Here is a 22,674-nt window from a genome sequence, read left to right as displayed (position 1 = left end):
ATTTTTAGCTCCTCTGCTGGGATCACTCATGAATATTAAATTAAATTAAGACTGAGTAAGAATCGGCCCTTAAGTTGTCTTTCTCTAGTTTTTCTGTCTTCAGAGTCTGCTTCTGATGTTGTTACCCTGGGAAAGAGACCTATTGGAAATTAATGTTGTACTGCAAAGAACCTCCCCCCCTTGGAAATGAAAGTCATGCATCTTGGAAGGAAAAAGTCCATTATCTCCTGGGGACTCTGTCAGTTTCTGTCTTTTGCTTTGTTTTGTTCCCCCCGCCCTGCTCCTGGAAACATCCCAGAAATCCTAGCATTTGTGAAGATTCTGCAGGAAGCAAAAGTACTGAACATATGCAGATGTAGATTTATTCAATGTGAGGAAATTGAGGTGGGGGAGGGATAAAACAGGCAGTAGTGGTTTGCTTTGCTGTCAGGTTTTCTGTGTCACCAGGGCTTGGATTCTGCAGCCAGAGGTGGACATCCACTGCACAGCAAGCCTGGCATGCTGCAGGACTTGGGGCTTTGGTTAAGTGTGGATCCACAGCCTCTTTCAAAAACAATAGACTCATAGCAGCACCTAGCAAACAACAAGCCCCAGAAAGCCAAGGCTGTGCCTGGAACTCTCCTTTCCAAAAGTAGGGAATTACCAGCATGGACAATAAATAGGGTAGATAAGAAGCAGGTACATAGATGTGGAGTGGGAGGAAGCTACAATTTCTCCTTGCCTCAGTCTTTGCCATTGCTATTAATTTTCATTATAGAGGAAATGAAATTTGGCCCAGGAGACCCCCTTTGGTTCCCAAGGAGGAAAGCATCTTGCTTTATGGCAGGAAAATGCACTTTAAAATGTCTTTAGATTCCCTTGCAGACCGGCTTACAGTTCAAGTCATAGCTTGTCAGTTGACAGGTAGCTGCTGCTTTTCCTGTGCAGCCTTTTGTCTACCCTCAGTTTCTTCCTGTAGTGTTCATCTCCATGCTTCAGGGCATCAGGCAGCTTCTAATTAATCATGGTCAGGAAGAAAATTTCCCTGGGGAAAGGTTATTTTGTATACACCCGCTGCAAGGCTTTTCTGAGCCTTCTGGCAGAGCTGCTGGTACTAGCTTTGGGCAGAGTAGCCTGGAATAAATGGAGGGTGTGTCTAAACCAGCCTGAAAATGTCAGGACTTGAATGCTTCCCAATATCTCATGGACATTTGTGGCTTTCACTGCTTCTTCTGAACTAAATACAAATGCATTAGTTGGTTCTGATGATCTTTGAAATATTAGCTTTTGGGAAAATAACTTGTTCGTGAAGTTCTGAGGGAGTCTGTGCTAAGGGGTAGATTTATAGGCTATAGAGGGCAAGGGCTGAGCTAGTGTGCTGTTGCCTCCCACTTTGTAGGCAGCCTCATGTTCTATGTACTCATGTCTTAGAGGGGTACAGCAACACTTCACTCCTATCTGGGGCACAGGGTGCTGGGCTGAGCACTGCACAGCAGCTCAAGACCCTCAGCTGAGCAACTGCACTCTTAGGGGTCCGAAGGTAGTGCTCCCTTTGATTCCAGCAGCCTCTTAATTTCAGGTGCCACCTGCACATGGGCAGAGACGGACATTTTCTGTGAAGAGTGAGAAAAGAAGGGTTATTCTGCTTGTTTGACAGAACAATGAAGTGACCACAGAGGGAATTTGTGGTAGAGACAAGAGCACAGATCTCTGGTGTTCCCATGCAGTGCTTTAGCCCTACAGTCATTTGTTAGTAGAGAAAATGAATGTTACTCCTTAGCAGCTGATGACAGATGACTTCCCTGAACCTGTCCTTTCTCTTCTCAAGGGACACTAAAGGTTTCCTTTGTCAGATTCCTAAGCAGGGAGCTCAAGTTCTTAAAAAGCTGCTCTCATGTCCCTGTACCCCCACAGTACTGAGGACAGGGTGTTTCAAGGGCTTTTTCAGCTGTCTGAAAATAAGCCCAAGACAAATCTATCCTTCAAAGACTTTACCAAGGAGCAGCTTGTTTGGAGTTAGAGGTTGGCAGAAGCTTGAAAAGGAATTTTAATGGAAGCTGCTGGTTTCTCCTCAAGCAGCCAACTGCCCAGTGTTCTGTGTTAGTGAAGTGTCAGATCATTTAGGGCTCCAGCATGAAGCTGGCCTCCATCGCACCCTCTGCACAATCCACTGATTTCCCTCCCTTCCTCATGTTATAGATTCTAACAGACAGAGTCAGCAGCAGCAGCTTCAGCCAGCTGTTGTCTTTGGGGGACAGGCATTGCTTTCTCTTTTTGTTCTCTTTCTCATTGGTGCACAATTTCAGATACAGCAATGTCTCCTGTTGGGATTTCTTTTTTTGTTCACTTGGGCAGGTTCATGTTGCGTTAGTGATGAAGCAGCAGTGAAGCTGCAACAATTCAGAATTCAAAGGCAAGTGTATTCAGACTTTCTGAATAGCTGTGTGCAGAGCGATTTCCCACAGAGAATGGACTGGCTCAGGAAGGACAGAGATGCTGGAGGGAATATGGGAGCCACAATGTGAGGTGGATGAACAAGTGGAGAGCTACTATTATAAAATGTGAAGCACTTCTTACATACAGCAGTCAGCAAAGGCAGTGCAAGCTAACAACCTGAAATGAGCAGATGCATCTATCTTCTATCCCTGGGTAAAGAACACTTTCTGTGCCTTCTTACTGGGGTCCTCTGCCAGCAGTTTTCCATCAACATTTCCTGTAAGATCTTCCCTGGCCCAGGTTTGACTGACAGCTCCAGTGAGGTGAAATCTCATCTCCCTGATATTAAACTTAACCTTTCTGGATTTCACTTTAAACAGCTATGGAATTACACTGCCTGTCCTTTAATCATAGGAGGTTTTAAGGTAACATTTTTTTGTTTAATGCTGCAGTCCACTCAGATTTACTGGTGATGGGAGGGGGCATGAAAGGCAGATAGGGAAGAGAGAGCCCATCTCCAGCTCTGATGCAACTCTTGTGAGAAAGTTGCTGGAGGCAGTACTAATGACAACAGCAGAGGGTTTCAGCAGCATCCCAGTGGATGTCTGCATTAATTTGGGCTAGGAGAATATGGGACATTCCTTCTGGGCCTGGAATTTTTCTACCTGGTTCAGGAAAGGAATTCCCTGTTCCTTCCTCACTCAGCTCCAGTCAATCTGCCTGTTTCCCTACTGGTGTGGGCAGACCCAGATACCTGTCTGCTCCTCTAGGCATGTGAAATGCCTCAGGGAAGTAAAGCAGGCCTGATATAGGTCAGTCCTGAATAACATAGAATAGTTGTGCATTCTGTCCTTTGTGTTCAGGCCCAAATATCAGCATGTCTCCCTTCAAAGCCCTCTGTTGTGCCCTGCTGTGTGAAACTGCCCCGTAGCAACTTTGGCACATCAGCACCACATGTGCACATAAGTGTAGGCAAAGAACTGGACAAATCCTCCCCCAGGTGTGCAACCTCGGGAAAATCCAACCCATGAGCATTATTCCCCTCTGAGTAGTACAGGAATGTCCCCACTTCCTGTGTTGGAGCCCGTTATCTTTAATTAACATTCCCACATTCTTTCTCTAGTTCCCAGACTTGTTAATATTTCTTGGATCTCATTAGTGTTTTTATTTTTCTGTGGCAAATTTGCATTTTCTTTCCAAGTCAGACATTTTAACAGATAATGAGTCTAATTTGTTCTTTCAAAAAAAGAGCTGACCTTCTAAGCCTTATATTACAACTAAAAAAAAAGGGGGGGGGAAGGAAGGGGGGTGCTGTAAAATGACTCCAGAAGTGGCTGTAGGAACTGAAGCATGAGGCACTCATCTCCCTTGTCAATTCTCAGCTTTTTGCACAAGTTGACTGACAAAGGAACACTATGGCCCCTCTGAAGTGGTACCACTAGCCCCACTGTGAGTCAGATCAGCATCTGCCTCTGCATCTTAACCTGGCCGTGTTCCTCACCATGTGTTTTGAGGACAAGGCAGAAGCTGACAGGGTTAAGTGTGCATCCGCTTGCAGCACAGAAATAAGTGATGTATTATTAGAGACTTAAAACTTTAAATACCACATCTATAAATAGCTGCAAGGTGAGCTGGTGGTGTAGGGCAGAGTGAGGGAGTTGGCCAGTTCCACCAGTTATGTCCTGTCCTCAGCCAGCCCACAAAGGTCTCTGAGGTGAGGGCTGTCTGCTCAGAGCTGGGGAGAGGGGTCTCTGCTGTGTGACTGTGCCTCTGACTGCAAACAGATGGTCATGTAAAACATGCAGCTGAATGAGATGGAAGTGATTTTGCTGGAGAGCATTTGCAGTGTACAGCAGTGCAGGGAATAAGCTCTCTGGGCTCAATGCCTGCACTGTAAGACTTGCTTTCATTTTTGTGTGCTGGGGACATGCTCTGAATTGGGAGGGAGGATCAGGACGGAGCTCCTTGGCGCTGGGGCCGGGGGGGGGGGCACAAACCTGCTTGCATACCTGGCTGGGTGCTGAACAAGCAGCTGATGCAAAAGGGGATTGTATGAGCACCAGTCGCACCTCTAGTGACCTGATGCCAGTCAGGGCTCAGTGCATGGGAGCTCAGGTATTGGGGCCCACAGCTGCTGGTGGGGAAAGCAGCTGGAGTGAATGCCAGCCTCTGATGGGATCTCTGCTGAGAGGCTTTACCACTTGCAAAGAAATGCTCCCATCCTGCTCTTTCCCTTTAGCCATCAGGGTGATGTTTATGGCTGCTGTTTGTTCCCTCCTTCAGCTGTAAACTTAGTGCTCCCAAGGGCAATGTCTGAAATTTATTGCCAGCTTCAGTTCTGCATCTGAGCAGATGCATCAGGTCACCAAGTCGTCACCACATGACTGAGATCAGACTTGGGCTCAGCTCTTCTGCAGCTAAACCTTTGAAAGGCAAACAAACAACTGAGGCAGTGAAAGGAAGGCTGCTGTTTGAGATGCTGGGAGAGGAGATTCAGATAAACGTTCATTGGAGGAGATTTTCGGAATCCGGAAAGTCTGATAGATTCTATTGTTTAGTCTTGGGCTGCTGAAGAGAGGTTTTATCTCCAAAACAGGGGTCTGTCATGGATGAGATTGAGATAGTTCACAAAAGAACCATGCAGGGGAGGGGTCCAGACATAATGCAGAGAGCTCAGAGTGGGTATGTGTCTGCATAAGCTCCATGGGCCTGGATTTAATGATAATCACTGACCTAGCATTTCTTCCAATGGCTGCTATTTATCCACTGAAATCCTGCACAAGTGCGTGGGGTAATCAGAGCAGTAGTCAGTCTGGTTTTGGTGTTGTGATCAGCACTGTGCTGAGTTTAACGGTAGGGGCTCTTTACCTAAACTTCCAGTTCAGTTGCTGGAAGAGGAGCTGTGACCTCTAAACCTAAAAGCATGAGCTGTTGCGGTGTGAGCTAGAGGTGGGCCCTGCAGATGTCAACGCAACGGTTTATCCTCTGGGGTCAGGCATAGCCAGGGAACTTCTAAGGTGCTCTCAGGCTGTTACACAGCCACAGACATACTGGGCTGATACAAAACCCCAATGTCATTTCAGGATGTGGCAAAACTAAGCGAATCCAGAAGTAACAAGAAAGAAAATCACAGATAAAAAAAACCTGCCTGGCCAGATGAGAGGTGAATGTCTGAGCTGACAGAAACAAGCCAAGGTGTTAGGGTGGAATCAATAGCCATGGCAGCCCAGGGAGGAGGAGATGGGATTCATTATAGGAAGGATAAAACAGGTATTACCCAACCTAGCCTATAGTGTGTGTAGGAGAATTAAGGACTTTAACTTTCCAAGTGCTGACAACAGAAAGGAGGATTTGCAATAGATAAAATCAACTTGCACAACTCTGTAAAGGCTTAGAGAAAGGGGGAGAATAAATTTTCTTCTTTTACTGGGCAGCTTTCTCCACGATTTCTTCTCTGTTCTGTTCTCTGTAATGCGAGGAACCATGTTGCCCAGTGTTGGGAAGCAGCTTAGCTTTTTTTCTTGCTTTTTGGTACAGTATTTAACCAGACTTTCAGTTCTTGCTATGCCTCTATTCTTCTGTGCCTGTCTCATAGGTGATTTTTTTTTTTTTGTGTGGCTCAACAGTATGATCCGTACGTGATCCTGCTGTGACGCCTCTGCTGAGTTCTGGATAATAAAAATACTGCTTACGTCTGTAAATAGGCTTTGCATTTGTAAGGTTTTACATCCCAGTTATTGGCCAGCACTTCAGGGTGTAGCAGTTGAATAAGTAAGGAAGAACTGATGCTCTTTCTTCCTTGTAGGCTTTCTTGCTGAGGCCTTGCGTGGGGAGACGTTTAACTGCTTGTTGTTGGATGCAAGGATCACTGGTGTACAGAAGGAGTGTTTAGCTGTTGATGTTAGACTGTAACCACAGTATGAGAATCTGAAGAGTATTACCCTAGCAGATAACTCTCCACTGGACAGAGTTCTTTCAGATGAGTCACTTTCTTTGCCGGTTGCCTCATCTGCTCAGCTTTGTGCACTCTCTAGGACAGAGGAATGACTTTTCCTAGGCTTTGTTTCTCCTGGGTTATTGAATCTGATCTCAACTATAAGCTCTTGGAATAACATAATGTAAAGAATAAAGTATGGAGTAGGTGGTCCAGGACTTGCAAAACCGTAACTGCTGAGGTTCAGTAAAATCAGGAAGTTTCAATGGCTTCAGTTTCAGGAACCTCTGAATGGGACTGCCCCTTGCATTGGGAGCAAAGGTGCAGCACAGCTTTTTGTCCAAAATGTGGGTTAGCGCATCCCATGCAAATGCTGTAACAACAAATCTTGTCTACACACACTTAATTTAGCAGGCTGTGGTACTGGCCGCAGGAGTCTGTGTGCTGTAGAACAGCCAGTGCTGATGGCAGGGAGAGAGCAGGGGAGGGAGGGAGAGATAAGACAGGGAGGATGGAAATGAAAGAATTCAAGAGTACTGAGCAGAAGAAGCAGGTGCTGCAGGGACCCATCTGCTCTTGCTCTTGATTGCTACATGTAATGGAGAAGATTTTTTTATTAGTGGTGTTGTCAAAGGGCTTTGCTGTGATTCCTGATGAGCTGTTTTCTCTGGCTACACTGGAAGGTTGGGTTATGTGCAGAAAACATTCTGTAGCTTAGATAAAAGCTGACAATTGAACAAAAATAATTCAATCTTTGCACTGCAGTGAATGTATTCTTGTTGAAAACTGGGCTGATGCCAATTCCATGTGCATCTTACGTTGAACTGGCTGCATGGGTATGTCATGATGTTGGTGGCCTTGGGCTGGGAGTGTGAATTTGTGTCCTCACTTGGGTATCCTGTGGCACTGAGATGATGATGGATGTGTGGTTCCCTCGGCCTAAGAGGACTCCAGAGAGTGGAGCTGGTTTCACTAGGGCACTGGATCACAGGTAAAGACTTTGAAAACCCTGATGCTATTTTAGAAAGGGCATCCCTTTGCCTCATGCTCAGGTGAACCAGCCCACACCCTCAATTCCTGGTCAGAAGTGAGGCTGTTTCTCTGCTCAGTTGGTGGCACTTTTGTCTCTGAGAAGCAATGAGTCTATTATTTGAGCAGGAGCTTTTTCTGTATGCTCAGAGTTTCACACTTAGAAGGGGAGAGGACACACAGGTGCCAAAATGGCCCAATGGAGAGATCTCTCCCAATGTAGGGAAAGTGCTTTGCCTAAGGGGTTTTTTAACATCCATATTTTTCCGAATATTTCCACTTCCACGGGTAAATCTGCTGAGCAGTGTGACCGGCCTCTTTAGCATCTGCTGTGTTTAATCCCCTAATAGCCTCCTGTTTGGGTAAAAATGCCATTTTATAGCTCCTTAACTCCAAAGAAGTGGAAGAGCACAGGTGACAAAGGATTAGGTGGAGCAGAGGAGAGGTAATAAATGTGGCAGTGTAGCTGGACAGGTAACAGAGTGCACTTTAAACAGCAGCAGGAAGAAAAGGCAACATTGATCTGCTTCTGTCTGGGCTGAGAGATCTGAACAGACTGACTGGTTGAAAGCAGAGCCAGCCTCTTGTCTAATCCCTGAAGCTCTCTCTGTGCCCATCCCAAGGGGATGGGGGGAGCTCACCTCCTCTCTCTCTCCTGTTTCTCAAATAATGAATTAAGGAGCGTGGGCCTCCCTTTTTCCCTAAAGTGGTATATGTCCAGACCCCCCAGTCTGCAGAAGAGAGCAGCTCAGAGCAAGGAAGATGGATGGTGACTTTATACAGAGGCTCTAGCTAAGGGGTATGTCAGAATGATGAATAATCCCAAGACTTTAACTGACTGAAAAAAAACTGAAGAAAGTCGTGGAGAAACTCCCCTGGCACGGCCATGGGTCAAGGAGAGAAGATAGTGCAGAAAGGCTTAGACAGAGATTGACTTCACTGTGGGGAGGGAAGGAACCAAAGAGGGAGTTTCACTAAAGAGCTATTTTTTTGTTTCCTCCTTCCAAAGGGATTTGTTACAAATGCCAGCTTTCATTCTGGATCCTCAGCTTTGGTGGGCATCCTGGGTGTCACTTCAGGAGGCTCAGGCAGGGACATAAATGGAGTATTATGGGGGGGGGCTGGGGGGTGAATTAGGCTCTGGGACTCTGCTGCAGGAATGGATCCCAGCCAGGCAGAGGCAGACCAATGATTTTTTTGTGCAGGGGGATTTTTTTGCCCTGCCACATTATTCGTTCAATTTCTTCATTGTTTTTGCATGACCAGTGTTCGCTTTCCTAGGGACGGGGGCAAGGTAGCAGCCTCAGCTAATCCCCTGATTAAATATTTCATGCTTCTGACTGAGCAGAAGGGAACAGGGCACATGTGTCTTTAGGCAGAATACAAATCCTCCTATTTTTCCCTGAAGAAGGAGGAATGAATGGGTGAGCAAACAGGGGAACCCTATAAGAGACTCATTGCTCCTGTGGGACAGATTATACTACTCCTCTTAGGGCAAAATCCTCCGCAAGCACAGGCAGCAACAACTCCCTTTGCTCATGTTGAGCCTCAGGCTTCTGAAATTCTCCTTTAGCCTTTTCATTTCACAGTGGCTGAGGATGGCATTTCCAAAGCAGCCTATGGAAATCAGGTGGCTGCATCCCAATGGGAGGTGGACCTCTGCTCAGAGATAACAATTCAATGAGCTATTGGCTTTCTGTGCCTCTCCCTGTGTATAATTGCAACTAACAAAAATCTGGCCTGATCCTCCTCAGTGTTCTTCTACTCCATCTTTACACCATCAACCCTTTGATTGTGCCATCATAGATGCTTTTGGGATCTGTTGTCCCATGCCATGAGACATATGGGAGTGGGAACCTTGCCTGGCTTTTGCTGTGTCTCACTTCCCCCACCTGGACAGCGATGATGAATTTCCTTCTGCACTGATTCCTTTTGGATGTGTTAAGATTTCTAGATGAATTGCATCATGCCACGGTTAGCCACTGTGAGGCTTTAAGTGCATTGGGTTAGCAAGCACATGTTTGTTCGAGGAGTGTTAAGCATCTAACATAAGGTATGGGATCAGGATTTTGTACCCCTGTGATATAAATGCCAAACAGAATTAATAATGAACAAACCCAGTCCTGCTAGATGCTGAGAAGAAGGAAGCAGCTGTTGTTTGTTTGTTTTTAATGGCTCACAGGAACAGGAGGCCATAAACAGTTAAATTTCTCTTGACAGCTGGGGAATGCTTTGGATGCCTAACAGAGCTGTGGGTTCTTCCAGCACCTCTGCATATTTCCCCTGCAGAAGCTGATGTTTTGCTGTCCATTGCTTTACTGCTTTCATCAGAGAAAGAATACAAATGACACCTTGATGATTACTCGCATTTTCAGATGCTGTCCAACAGCAAAAGCTGTCACCTTTCATAACACCACTTTGGGCTCCCATTGCATCACTCTGTGGCTTGCCTGTGTCTCCTCTAATGACTGAGCCCATACTTGTGATTTCTTACAGCTTTGGCTCCTTGGGAGAGGATTTTTGTAGCTGGTTAAGTAATTTCTGATCTGTGAATGCAGTCGTACAACAAAAATAAGATCTGCTTGAAAAGTCAGGAAAAACCTGGGGATCAATGGGATGTGCAGCATCTTTTCCCTCAGGGGTGCTGAGTGCTTCCATATGATGGTTATCAGTGAATAAATGAGTTGAGGAGGTCAGTTCAGTCTTGCTGGAAGAATGGCTTTTTCCAATTCATGTCGTGATTTAATTAGGCCCCTGAAACCGGAACAAGGCAGTGTTTCTTAGTGGATGAGTATTTGACAAATAAATATTATGGAAGCCAGTTTCAGGTTGACTGAAATGATTCATACATTAGTGCTAAACTTGGCAAATTGTTTCAGCTAGGGGAAAGAAAGGGAGGGAATTTGATGGTGTGTGGATCCAGACCTTTGCAACTAGTCAAGCAGTACTGATACCTGGTAGGTGTGGGGCTGACACTCTGCTCCTTTATGCCATGGTAAATTTAGGGTGCGACAAAAGACAATCTTGAAAATATTACTGTATTGTAGATCATAATCCAGAAGTGAGAACTTCTTAAAATGAATTAATTCATCTTCCAAATTACTGTTGTGATTACAGGTCACAACTCTGTATGTTTTCAGAACAGAGCTAAGTGGCAGGTCAGGCACTGCTTGGGAAATATTTCAACCTCATTCTGCAACTGTCTTCTCCAGCCAGTCGTCATGCTCCCCACATACCAGCTCACTGCAAATGAAATGCCTAGTTACTGGGAGTGGAAGCCACCCTGTGCTTTCCCCTGCCTTTGAAAATGCTGGGTAAGATGGTTCAAGCTCCACAGCCACTTAAGGTCCAAAAAAAGATGATTAGTTGTATGCTGCAATGTGGCTTCCATATGCAGGGGGAAATGGGCATTGCCTGCCTTCAAACCAAGGTTCTCATCTGCCCTCAGCCTCCAAGACAGTGTGTCCTGAGCAGGCTCCTCCTTTGACATTTCTATTCTGAAAATGTCTGTTTCTCCTTCCATCATCAATCTCTTTTCCCTTCTCTAATGGTTTTCTGAGCATGGTCACCAAATTTCTCACTCCTGTAAGCAGCTGGGGCTTCTGGAAACAAATTGAAGTGTCTTCATTTTTAAGAGAAGTGATGCATTGCACCAGCCAGCTGCCCTTCCTCAGCTGCTCCCCTGTATTACATGCACATGCTCACACACACGCCCTGGGTGCACACACACACCTTGACAGATGGTGATGCTCAGAGCAACTCCTTCAGTTTTTACTCTTTTCTATAATCCATGACTGGAGTGCCAAATACTTTAAAGCTGCTACTGCTCCATAGATCATCCCAAAGTGTTAAAGTCCAGTGCAGTTAATAACACTCTGGAAATGCTATCAGTCAGCAGAGGAAAAACATGTAACAGCAAACTCCTTAGTGCCCAATGTACCTGCTCATGTCAGAGACGGATGGGGCTGCAGTGTTTTGTGGGGCATTTTTTTTCTCTTCCATTCTCCCTAAACCCTTTATTGGAGCTTTTCTGATCAAGGCAGCTCACTTGGTGCTTCCAGGCTTGGTGGCTGGCCTTTATTCCCCCTGCCCTTGCATTCTCTAATCTAAACCAGTCTGCATTCTTCCAGATGAGGGGCAGGACTGTGTGCTGCAGAGGGAGACCTGTGTGCTAGCAGGAGGATGGGACAGGGAGTATGTGTGCCTCGGTGCTGCTGCTGGTTGTGTGTCTGGAGCATGTTGCTGGCTGGGAGCTCTGACTCGGTGCCTCTGAGGAGGGCTCTCGGGGAGCCTAAATGGGTTTGCGTTGGGTATTTTGGCAGCATTGCTTGGCAGGATGCCTCAGGGAAGACCTGTGGTGGCCATGAAGCAGGGAATCCGCTGCTGCATGGTGTGACACTTGTGCATCCATGTAGCCTGCTGTCTGGTGTTGGCAAGCGTGGATATGGGCTGCTGGGCCATGTTTAATGCAGGGAATGGCACCTCATTGCTCTTAAACTCAGTTCCCCAAAACAAGTCCTTTCACCTATCTGTGCTTGTCTCCTCCTACCTTTAGGCAGCGGGCTCTGCGTGTGGGGGCTGTTTCTGTCTACACATATATACAGTGCCTAGCACAGACATGCTTTTACATTTGTAGAAACTTCAAGGACTCCTATTCAGAAGGGCTGCTGCATTGTTGCCTTGCTCCTGTTTGCAGCTCTTTACTGACATGATTTCTCGGCTGGGTGGCTGTATATTCTTTGATCTGTAACAGCCACCATGGTCTCAGGTATTGAACACACTATATACAATTGTCACAAACCAGAGAAATGATGTAACACCTGGTAGGCAATATTGCCTCCCTCCCTGTGCAACTTCTCTTCAATGCATCATCTGTCTGTGGAAAAGCTCCTGCTGCGGCAACCATCACGTTGTGGGTAACGGCAGAGCGGAAGGGGAAACCGTGGCCCTGCCACAGCTTCTGTGCATTTGTATTCTAGCAGTACTGACAGTCCCTACCAGAGGTCAGGGTGCCACTCTGCCTGGCACTGCACTTAAACACCGTAATGAGAGACAGCAATGTGACAACAATACAAAGCCAAAACAGAGAAAGAAATCTTATTCAGGACAAAACGAGCAGCAGAGATCATCTAGTCCTGGTTTACCTTAGAGAGGATGGTACCCAAAGCTTCATTCACTTCCTAGATGTGCCAGACTCTATGAACACAGATGCAAAGACCACATCTTTGTCCTGGAGGGTGCAGATAATATCCTGCTCTTTAGGTGTTCCAAATCTGCCTGAGTCAGCAGAGTAGCTGTTTCTTAGGGGAAAGTCAGGATAGTGACTTCATGAATAACACAATGGATTACGTTTATTCTGGAGTCAGACCAGAGTCCCTTAACATTCTTAGTTAACTGCGCTGGAGAATCGATACCAAGAGCTATCCATCTGCTAATAAACACATCGGATAAGGTCAGGATTATTTCTCTGTGAAGACATCCCTACGCAAACACACACCTCTATGCTGTTTCTTTCCCCCTCTTCCAGCGTCCCCTGCATCCACCCCTCCAGCCAAAGGAAGATCCCCATGCCCTATGCATTCCCACAAGCTGCTAGAGGATGTTTCTCTCCTTTCCCCAAACCTCATGTATGAAGCTGTGTCAGGCCAGATGGAATGTGCGTAAAGGAACAAACAACTTGGCTCTTACTGTGCTTGAGTAAACAAGCGTCAGGCAGATTGCGGTGGGAAGCAATACATTAACCAGGTGACCCACGCAGCAGCAGCAACCTGTTGCACTCCTCTCTCAGCATATGATGCCTGCTACACAAACCTGCATTTTCTTCTGAGGTAGGTGCAGGGGCCAGAAAGGTGCAGGACAGCTCCAAGTTCTTTGCTGGAGAATGCTTGCAAAAATGGCTAAAGGGAAAAAGCAAGGAGGTGGTAACATAAACCTTAGCTCTTACCTTCTGGATGGAATCCTGCCCGGGTGTCAGAGGTCCTGATGCTCCTGTCCTTCCATTCCCCACACATATTGCTTTGCTCCCAACTCCCTTCGTAGCTGAAGCACCCCACTTTGCTGGCTCCATGATGGGTTAATAGCATATTAACACTCTGCCTCATAGCAGGATATTTGGCATAGCTCCAGGTCCATTCTGGATTATTAGAAACAGATTCTAATAGCTACATCGCTTCTCTCTTCTTGGCTGCTGTAATGTTCATGGGATATATTGTTCATTCACCTTAAACAGCTGTGTATAAAAGACCTCCAATCTCTTTAAGTACTTGCTATTGAAAGCCAAGAGTACCCTAGTGATACAGAACTGGATCCAGAGATTGTGTGCTGTATAAATAACTACACAGTTAAGCCACTTAATTAAGAACTGTCTGAGCCTGGTAGCAAGAAAGCTTTGTGCTGTATCGTGGAGTGTGTACAGGCTGATCAAAAAATCTATATCAAACACACAAAAAAAAAATTCCTCTGAATTTATTTAAGTGGATGTAGTCTCCATGCCAAATGCCATGGCTCAGACTTCTTGAGGGGGTCAGGAAGGAATATTACCTTGTCCTTCCATGCCCCTCCCCTCCTGTCCCATCCTTTGCTTTTCCCATGCAATGTTACACATTTGGCTGGACAAATGTACTTGCAGTGTCAGCTAGGAGACCCTCTGGCACCATCTAGACAGACAGTAAAAACATCTAAGTTGTTTTTGTTTGGTTTTAAATAGGAAAAAAAAAGAGAAAAGGGTATGGAAGGAGGAGTGTGATAGAGACAGGGTTGCTGTTCCCTTCTGAGTGTTGCCCTCCAGCATTTGCTCACATTGGCACTAAGTACTAGTTTCAACTAGAGCAAATATCAGAGGCTGGGACAGTAAATCCAAAGCAGCTCCCTTGGATCCCTAAAACCCTTCCAAGCTTCTCAGCCCCACAACTGATCTCCTGTAGGAGGAAGGGTTGTAATTTTTCAGCTTTGTTCCAGTCTGGGAACTGACCTTTTAACCTGATGCTGAAGTATCCTGAAGCAAGCCTACTGTAATGCTCTGGACTCAAATCCAAAGCCCAGATGAGGCTGTCAGTCACATTTGGGAACAACTCTTCTGTAACCATGCTGCTTCTCAATCCACTTGGCTCTAGAGAATTCAAGCCAAAACTAAGGCACAGGCAGTGTGGCTAATGCTTTACCTCCCTTTTCTTGTGGATGACAGAGCTGCAGACCCATCTTGGCAAGAGGTTTCCCTTTGACAGTTTTAAAATGAAAACCCAGAAAGAGGTAGGAAATCCTGTAAAACTTACTTCTTGCTTTCCCTTTTCCTGTCTTTAGTTGACCTCTCTCCTTAAACCCTGCAGCCCTAAGGTCCAGGATCATGTAAAACTGCATTAACTTTCTGCACTACACCTCCATTTTCCCAAGTCAGACACATGAAAACCAGTGTTAGTTGACTATTGAGTTCAGCTTTTAGCAAACAGGCATACGTTTGATTTCTCCTTTGTCTTTACAAAGGCAGCAGCAGGGAAGTGGCTGAGCAACTAATGTACTTGTCTGTGTTGTTATGAAGTAACCATAAATAAAGCAGATAATAAAAGCAGTCTTTTTTACTCGCTCTTTTCAAATAGTGACAGCAGCTTCCTGGAAAATTACCTTTTTACCTTTTTCCCTTTTTTTAGAGTACAAGTTAAAAGGGTTTGGTATTTCTTGACATCTAATAAACAACCACTTTCTCCTCATTTTCCATCCACTGAAGTAGAGGTAATGAATGCATTTTATCACTGTCTCTCAAGAGAAGACAAAGAATTAAGGATCTAGAGCTTCAGATTTTTCACAGATGGAAGCAGCATTGGAATAGGGGCAGGCATTGCCTTCCATTCCCACAGTCTGGCTACTGTAGAGAAGATACACGTGGCAACCCTAATCTTGCATCAAATAAAGAGAACCTCTTTTGAGAATGACTCAAATTGGTCCATGCTATATTGTTCTCCCTCAAAAATGGGATGCAGTGAAAAAAGTGCCTTTGAGATTTCCCTGCAATAGAGGATGCTAAATACATAAATAAATACTTTGAGATCCAAAAAGTGCTGTCGTGACAACCAATTAGGCTATTAGAAATGTGCTCTAGAGAGTAGAGAGCAGGCAGGTTCAGAGCGGGAAAGTGGGCACAGCTTTGACACAACTTCCCTCATTTAAGCATGGAGGAGTTTGTTAATCCCTTTGTGCTGCAACTCTCCATCTGATAAACAAATACTGCTTCACATATGGTATTTAAAAAGATGACTGCATGTCCCTGTATGCATTCACAGCATCAACTGTTTCTCAGTAATGGTTTTTCAGTAAACAGTCACTCAGGCTGTGTGTTGTTGAGGGTCTTTCATTAACACTGAATGGATTGACAAACCAGGATGCATTTTGGGGAGGAGGAATCTGCGCTGCACATTAAAGCCCCTTTCCCTGCCTGCAGCTTCTGCCTCCCTTGGAAAATTCTTATGTGTGGAAACAGAAGAATAGGAGCTCTCATGGCTAAGAAGGGTGAAGCAATTCTGCAGCAAAGGTTACTTTCTTCTCCTAAATGGAAGTGTGTTTATGAGCTGAGAAAAATTATTTCTGGCAGCTCATTTCAAGAAAAAAAAATAAAGAGATAAAGGGGTTGGGTGAGAAGTGAGTGTTTGGTGTTACTGAGGTCTGGAGAAATGATAATCAATGAATATACAAAGTTCAGCTGTGTTTCTTTCCTGAGGGCTTGCTGAATAAGGCTATTGGGGACTCCTCCTGTAGCTTACAGACACAGAGGTTTTGCCCTGCAATCAAGAAGTGTAGCAAGTGTCTTTCTCCCCAACCCCACAGACAATGCTGTGAGCTCACTAAAGGTTCCTGGCTGACATTCAGTACAGCATCAAAAGGAGACATGGCTCTCAATCACAGTGTCACTTTGCTGCTAGCTAGTTGCCAGGTCCCACCCCAGAAATGGTTGTGTTCCTGTGGTGGAAGAGGTGATTTGTCAACCAAGCAGCTTAAAGGTATTTAAGATTCTGTTAATGCACTGCCCCACAGGCCCACTTCTGCTATGGAGGCAGTGTTTCTAATTCAGCTTCTGTATCCACCCACCCCTCAAGCCTGCTGGGATGGTAACAAAGGCCACCAAATGTAGAAGTGAGTGTTTTTAATACAAATCACTTTTTTTTTTTATACTTGGGAATAGGTTGGGGAGCAGAGACAGCAAGGGCTAATGTGCAGAATGCTGTTCTCACAATTCCATAAGGGAAATGGAGTTCCCTAAAAAGCCACGTTGTCTCTGAAGTCACTGATGGAGGAGAGAAGTGGTAGATGAAACTCCTGCTTAGATTGTCAGTGTTGTGGAGCAGGGACAATTTGTTTTTAGTGCTTTGTACAAGGTACGTCTAGATAATACTACACAGCATGGATGTGTGATGCTGATGTCAGATGAACAGCTGGAGCCACTTCACATTCTCATGTTCTCTGAACTTTGCAAAGGACCTTGGTGGTTAAAACTAGCAAATTAGTGACATGAAGCATGATACATGATTTATTGTTATTTCTGTCAAAAATCAGACAACTGACCCTGAGGCCTGCAACATAGGTGCTGTGCCATAGGAGGGAAGAGTCTGTTCCTTTTCTAGTGGTGGTGTCTCCTCTCTCATAATACCACCTTGAATCTACTCTGTGCAGAAGAGTGCTGGGATCTCCTCTCCTTTTCCCATCCTTCTTGTGCACAAGCAACAGGAGGCAGGTGGCACTTCTACTGATGACTGACATATTTGGAGGATAGAGTGACAGATTACAAATGCATCACTAGGAAGCTGGGTTGATCTTTTAAGGCAGGGGTATGTTTCCCATCTAGGAGCAAAATTGTTTATATGTACAAGTGTATCATAAGAGACAGGAACAGCAAGGAGAGGAACGACCCCCTGCCCTGCAAGCTGGGAGTTATCAGGACCCATTTAGCTTGTGCATCCTTCCAAGCACCAGTGTGAGAATGGAAAACTGGTGCCAGAAAAGAAACCCAGCCACTAGAAACTGTTAGGGGCTGAGAGGCTGTGCAGGGATCTGCTGCTTATCTATGCTCTTTTTTCCCCAGAGTATTCAGTATTGCTGTATACTTATGTATGAGGATGTTTCTTTGTCATTGTGATGTTAACTGAATGATTCAGTAATTTAGCCTCCAAATAAGAGTCCATTCACGAGAGAAGGGACTTCAGTGCTGCCAGGGAACCACAGAGCATGTGGGCTAAGCTGTGGTTTAGGATGAATAAGAGTTTAGTGGGAACTGAGAGCTAGGAGTGGAGCCTTTTGGATGCTCTCTTTCCTTTATACATGCTCTAGCCTCTATCACCATGGTTACTTACATTCCACCAGTGCCCCAGGCTCCATGGACACCATTTCTCCATCACGCTAGCACTGTACCCAAACAGGCTCAAATACCTCCTGACCGAGGGGCAGCATGGGCAAGAGCGATGCTGATTTTTCTTGTAGAAGTAGCATAAGGGCCAAGGGGCATTAAGAGACTTACCTGGTATCTTTGAGGACTTTATGGTAGAGCTGGGAACTAAGCCTAGACCTCCAGCTTTCCTTCTAGTTCTTCCACCTCTCACTCTGGGAAAGCACGAGAGCCAAGTGCACAGACTGACTTGGTGAGACATCAGTCACAGAGCATCCTGTCACACAGCTGTACTGGTGCAGGCGCAAAACCAAGCCCATCAAATCCCTCCTTGTGTTTGAAAACAAACTTGACCTCAATTTACATGTCAGCCTTGTTGCTGAAGGGGATGGTAGGAAAAAGATCAGCTTTCAAGCCCAGCTTCCTCTGCTGACACCGTGGCTTTTCTTTAAATGGAATGGTTAAATGCGTCTTTCTAAATAAACTCTCTGGGCTCCTGGAAGGGACAGGGCTGTGGCGGTTTAGCCCTGCTTTCTGGCTTCGCAGCACTCTAGCTACATTGCAATGACATTTGTCAGGCCGGTGTTGCTCAGGGCACAGCTGTGACTCCAACACTCCTTTTCTGGTTAGTCTCCCAACGCTGCCAAGGGCTGCGGCTCCTCCAAGACACTGGAGAGCAAGCAAGACAAAATTGACATGTCAAGCCAAATAATTTTAGAGGCCCATCATGCTGAATAACTCTGGAGTGACCTTGGAAGCCACTGTGGGAAGACAAGGGGGACGGGAAGTCATTCCTGCCTGACAAAGCAAGTTTCTTATACTGAAAACACTTTCCTCCCCCCCGCTCCCCCCTAAAACGCTCCTCAGCAAGTTGAATATACAAGGAAGGATGTAGATGTTTGCAATTATCTGACTTTATGTTGCATTTTCCTGTGACTCTCCTTTGTAATCTTCTTTGCAGTGATGTGTTTGTATATTTAACTATTGCCTTGATAAATTAAATCATGCTAGCTTTTCTGTTCTTTCTGTTAATATCGTAATCTGAAAAAGCAGCATCTCCATTGGGATGCTAAATGGGGAAGGAATAGAAAGGATTTCTAAGTACCTTTTTAGCTGTGGTCTTCACTGGATTATTCATGTTAATACATTCTGCTGCAGGAATTGTGTGGAAAGTAAGGGATTCGGAGCTCATGCCTCTGATGGTTGGTTTCCTTTGGGAGGTGGCACCAGGAGAGTGTGGGATAGCCTACGGCCTGGAAATTATAGCTTGTCACTGCGCTGCACAGCAGGTCTCTGTACTTCCACCATCAACTTTTGTAACCAGCCAAGGAAATTTCCAGTTCTGAGTAGTTATGTAATTGCATGTCTCTGAAATATTCAGAGAGGACCATCAGAAATAAAAGAAATTTTGAAGCTGTGTAGTATAGAGTAAGCTCCATCTGTCATATCTGGCCTCTTACTGTTTTAATACCACTGATGATTCTAGGCAAATGCTATTGAATTTATCTGTCATCTAATTAGCCAATAACTTCAACTCTATCTCATTGTAAAAAGCAATAAACAGGTTCTGCCCACTTAGCCATTGCTAAGTTAGCATCTGTTGGGAGATGGGATATTAAGATCAGAAGGTAAGAGATTGAGCAAAGCCATGTTGCTATCCAAAGGCCTTTCAATTCATAGAAATTGGGAAACTTTCACTAAAATTTGGAGAAATATCAGGAGGGAACAAGCTAAGAGTGAGAATGGGGAAAAAGAGAGCAAGAGGCAGGCACTTCCAGGCTGTCCTCCCAAGCAGGCAGAGCCTCAGGATCCTCATGACTTCCTCTTACTTCTAAGCAGAACTATTCAGTGTGTTTATTTCTGCCTCCTGCTTGCAGTGCTCAGTGCTGCGTTCTCCAGAGCATTTGTCAGGTACTCATTACCTAGAGTCTGAGATTGTGATGAGCGTATCACATTACCTGCATTATGCCTTGTCCTCCCAATTGAATTTTCTCTAATGCTCTCCTTTATTGGCAATAGCCAATAAAAGTTATGGTATGCTGTCAAACCGAGGTTGTTTACTTGCATGGTTAATAATTGCTGCCCTTAACTCTCCAGCCCATATTGAGCCAAGAACTTTCACAATTGCCAGTTGTAAAGGCAGATAAATTGGTGGCTCATCTCTTAAGGAATGTGTGTGATGTTAAGCCTCACTGGCTGCATTTGCTGCAAGCTAAGAGCACGCTTGACTGACACACGGTAATGCATTAAACTATAGTGATGTGACTACAACTTTCAGCTCTGTGGTTTGGCCTGCAAGGCACAGCTGCTGATCTCCTGTATGCCCTTGAGAAAGGGCACTTGGGTTTCAAGGCAAGAAGGGTTCAGCAGGTGTGGTCTGCTCTACAGTTCCTGGTCAAGTCACCTCACTTCTCTGTTGCTTCATCACCCCAAGGCAAACTGCCATTGGGGAGCTGGAAGGGCACTTTCAGGTATACAGCTAAGTGAGGCTGCAAAATGTTAACCAGGTATTGTTATTAACAGTGATACTTTGTGAGTGTGTGGGAAGGAAAACAGAGATGCGTATTTTAGCTGCTCCTGCTTTGCTGCTGTTGGCTGAGGTTGTGATACTTCCTGATTGTACCTATACCTATAAACAAATACGGTATTTAACATAGCAGAAAGTATATCTCATCTAATCAGCATTAATAATGGGGAGATAATTGTTGCAGTTGAAAGCTGTGGAGTGTAACTCCCCTAGTTTATGGTTTGGGAGGGGTTCATCTTCATGCTAAAGGACAGAGCACAGGTTTTGTTAGCAGCCTGTGAATGTGGCTCTGGCTTACACAACCATGAATTAAGTCTGGTTTTCTGAAGCAGAACCAGTGTGCGAGCTCTGAGTATTCATCTCCTTTCTGGGAGTAAAATAGCACAGTGTCCACAGATTAAGTAGCTGCCTGAAGAACAGCTTTAGCTGTGAGTAGGGAGTAAATGTATTCTCCTAGTTTCTCTGCTGAATATTAATGTTTCATCCCTGAAGCAGTGGGGTTTAGCACAAGATCTTTCTGCAGGAGTCCTGTTTGAGTATACTGTAATACAGCTGATAGCCCGAGCACAAATGAAGAAACTTGTCAGAAGTTTTGATGAAAATAAACAGAGGCATGAAATGTTTTAGAAAATATTCAGAATAGCTGCTTCCCAACAGGTAAACCACTGAAACTGAAAGCTGTAGATGGGTGAGCACTAAAGGAAGGACAGGTCAGTGTTTTGAGGAGATGCAAGGACAGTTTGCCACCTATCCTCCCACACCTGCAGAATAGCCAAATTTTGTCCACAGAGCAGAAACTATGCCCTTTGCCCAAAGCAGGGATATACCTTTCCTGCTGTCTGCATTCGGCTCCTCTTGTTTAGCATGATCTGGAGGAATCATTACAATGCAACAGCCCAGGTTGCCCAAGCACATCCCCTCAGTGCCTCAAGACAAGCATAATCCTGGAGAAATGCCATGGTCTGTGCTGCAGATCTGCAGCCTCATGGTCACAGGGTGTGTGTGCGCCTCTGTGGATGCTGGAGCCTTTGGCTTATAAAGGCAACATACGGAAACGTAGCACAAAACTTACAGAATCACAGAATCAATCAGGTCGGAAGAGACCGCTGGGATCATCGAGTCCAACCATTGCCCGTGGTTAGACTTAGGCCGTCAGCACTTCTTTAATCCTCTCTAGTTAACACAGAAGTCATTCTTTATGTGTCACATAATAAAATTTCTCTGGGTTTATCTGTCATTTGCAGACCTGCATCCCCCTTACCTAGGAGCCAGGGGGAGATAGCTCAGTGACTTGTAACACCAACCATGTCCTATTGTTCCCATTTGTTTGCTGAGCATGAGGGCGGAGAGGCATAAATATTAAAATATGCCTATTATATAGCCAGGCCTCCATTGATAAATGATGTATAAAATCAATTTACAACCTAGGAATAAAAAACATCCATGAAGCGGTTGCTAGCTCCAGGTACTAGGAAATTATTCCTCCATAACTTGCTCTGACTCGAACTCATTACACACACTGTCCATAGAATGATTTTGTTGTTAAAAACTGTGTCACTCAGAGCTTATTTATTCCCTCTCCTTGCGAAGACCTGCTGCCTGTAAAGCAAAGAGGTATGCTGCTTTACTGTTCTGGGCTGGTGCAGCACTGCCAGTCTTGCATGCTTCAGTGCCTCAGCTGCGTTTAGGCTGCAGGAGATGTTGCTCTGGTAGGGCAGGATGGAGAAAATGGAGAGCCATTGACATCTCTGATCCTGAAATGCTAGCAGCTGTATATTTAACTTGAGTGGTGTATAGTCCCACTTTCTTCTGAAGGATTATGCTGAAATTTAACCACTTGTTTACCTGCTTTGCTGGATCGTGCTCACAAAAGGGAAACTATCTCCTGGCAAGGTATAGCCTGGAAATAATGTTTCTTTCCAGTTTCTCAAGCCTTTGTTTGAGTGGCTGCTTTTCTGTGGGGTTTAGGGGAGCACCTTCAATTTTAGGAAGGAGCAACAGCAACATAGAAGATGTCAGAAGTCTGGAATAAAGGCATCTTCCTCCTCCTCTGTACACAGCTAAAGTGAGGTTAGATTTGGCTGCTTCCACAAATGTTCTGTGTACGCAATGCAGGGACAAAAAGAATCAAAATAGTTTTTCACACTTGAAAGATAGTTTGTGTCACCAACTTTATACTATCTCTAATGCTGACATTTTTGTGCATGGTTTTCTGTGTCAGACTACCAAAATTATCTAAAAAGGAAAATTCTCTTGCCCATCTGAAGCCATACCTGATATCTAGCTGTATTGTACATATGGCTCTCCTCTGCTCCCAGAGATGTGCAAAATGGAGGCACTGAAACCTATTTAGGAGCCAAAGTGTTAATTTAAATTGTTCCTCCTTTATGGGAACATCTACAT

General features: G+C 45.1%; 1 long non-coding RNA gene across 1 annotated transcript in view; it reads left to right on the top strand.

Annotated features, from left to right (window-relative positions):
• Positions 1-4,076: 4,076 nt before the first annotated feature.
• The window catches only part of LOC137673552 (uncharacterized), a 143,821-nt gene continuing 125,223 nt past the window's right edge, over positions 4,077-22,674 (top strand). The window contains exon 1 of the long non-coding RNA XR_011049756.1: positions 4,077-4,129. This is a non-coding gene — a long non-coding RNA (uncharacterized lncRNA). The remainder of the gene's footprint in view (positions 4,130-22,674) is intronic.

Source organism: Nyctibius grandis, chromosome 25, assembly GCF_013368605.1.
Source record: "Nyctibius grandis isolate bNycGra1 chromosome 25, bNycGra1.pri, whole genome shotgun sequence".
Lineage (NCBI taxonomy): Eukaryota > Metazoa > Chordata > Aves > Nyctibiiformes > Nyctibiidae > Nyctibius > Nyctibius grandis.
This window is presented reverse-complemented; position numbering and strand designations above follow the sequence as displayed.